At 41.1% G+C, this 1,875-nt stretch overlaps 1 protein-coding gene across 1 annotated transcript in view; it reads left to right on the forward strand.

Annotated features, from left to right (window-relative positions):
- LOC107660312 (glutamate receptor ionotropic, kainate 3-like) overlaps positions 1-1,875 on the forward strand; it is a 148,162-nt gene that overhangs the window by 22,822 nt on the left and 123,465 nt on the right. The window lies entirely within an intron of this gene.

Here is a 1,875-nt window from a genome sequence, read left to right on the forward strand (position 1 = left end):
TGTAGTCTCGGGTGTTTTTTTTTTTTTTTTCCCACAGTTATAAGCCTAATTAGATGGTACAGTTGGTTTCCTAAGGAAGCAGGTGTCTAAATAAACGGCTAAACCTACAACTTGCACACATTCGCAAGGGTTTGCATGAGCAGTCGTGACATTAGCTATCAAAGCATTGACGGAATATGGTATTTAAAACATTATGGATCGTGTTCTCATTCGTTTTCTTTTCACTCTTCATGGCTGGAGCACGAGCTCCAGGATGTGGAGTTGGCCGACCGTGCTGTAGCAGTATTGAAAACAAATTATTAGATTTAATGATATGTAGGGGGAGAAAAGCAATGAATAAATAAGAGGTTATACAGTGGTGGAATTCAAAGCAGTTGCAGATTCAATTTTAGGACAGAATGGTAATGTGGCGGCCAGAGAAGAGAAGCCAAGAGGGAAGGCTGTGATTTTCCCCACACCGCCAGCGTCACAGCGTGCTAATTCATGTTTCATGCTCTGCAAAAGCAGGCCAAACGATCGTTTTTTTTTTTATGCCCAACTCTTGGCTGCCAGGGATTTCTTCCATTTTCTTCCGAAGCCTATCTACTTTAAGGGGTATTACAAAGTCCATACCTTCTTTAAAAATATTACCAGGGTATCCAGGCAGGAGCTGGATGGTCTTTTGGTGTGTTGTTCGAGTGGCTCCAGGCCTCTTTTTACAGGCAGAGCATCTCTGTGGAGTCTTCAAAGCGCCACAGTAACAAGACTGCAAATGTCTGTGGGTAAAAAGGCCGGCGTAAATGCTCTCCTAATGACTCTCAGCAGGGTTACCCACGTATCTTTCATAAAGAAAGAGAATAAAGCCCAGAACCATTACGCCGAGTCCATGCGAAATCTGGGAGCGGTGTTGGGATTCAACAAAGAGAATACCCATTCTGCGAAATGGGGTGTAATGGGATACATTAGCGCGTTATATGTCTTGCGGGGTACCTGGCAGTCAGATGTTGTTGTGCTCTTTTTGTTGTAGAGATTGTCTCTACAGATGGTAATTAATGTAATTTTAAATGCCCGAGTGCAAACATGGGGGACAAGCGTATGCTGCTGAGCTGTCTTGCTTTAAGGATCAATGAAACTGGTATTAAACTTTATTCATTTCGTGTAGTGTATTGGTCTCAACTAACAGTAATATTTGGATTAGCTTGTGAAATTTTTAGAATATCCACCTAATAATTATATTTTCCATGCCATTTTTTGACCTACAATGTTTTTCACATTTGGTTTTGTTGTGAGGAATCCATCAATTTACCTGCGCTGAGAGGTCATACAGTGTCTGTTTCTTAATCAAAAGGCTGCATACTAGTAAGGCTGCATATCATGGCTGCGCGTCATCAAGCATCGTCTGTCGGTGTCTGAATTTGAAGGATACTTGGAATGCATACTTTTTTTATCGCCCTTCGTTCCCTGTATCTTAAAGTGTATCCTTTGCATCCTCTAATCGCACACAATCCTATTCACAAAAAAACAATTGACTGAAAATTAGTCAGCACTAAACTTATGAAATGCAAGAAAAAAAATATTTTTGGAGATGAATGCATATTTTATTTTGCTGCGTTGTCAAATACTTAAAGGGGTGGTTGATTGCGATTTCACTTTTTTTACCGTTAGTTAGTGTGTAATGTTGCTGTTTGAGCATAAACAAAATCTGCAAAGTTACGAAGCTGAAAGTTCAATGAAAACGGTGATGTTGTCTTTTAAATTTTTGGCTGTTTAATGCCTACAAAAACGGCTGGTAGGGACTACAACGAGTTACTTCCCGGGTTCGTGACATCACAAACCCAGATAAACCCCGCCCTCGGGAAAAGGCAGCAAAGGGGGCGAGGCCATGTTGCGCTGCTT

This window comes from Sinocyclocheilus anshuiensis, unplaced genomic scaffold (assembly GCF_001515605.1).
Source record: "Sinocyclocheilus anshuiensis isolate Anshui unplaced genomic scaffold, SAMN03320099.WGS_v1.1 scaffold1469, whole genome shotgun sequence".
In the NCBI taxonomy this organism is placed as follows: Eukaryota; Metazoa; Chordata; class Actinopteri; order Cypriniformes; family Cyprinidae; genus Sinocyclocheilus; species Sinocyclocheilus anshuiensis.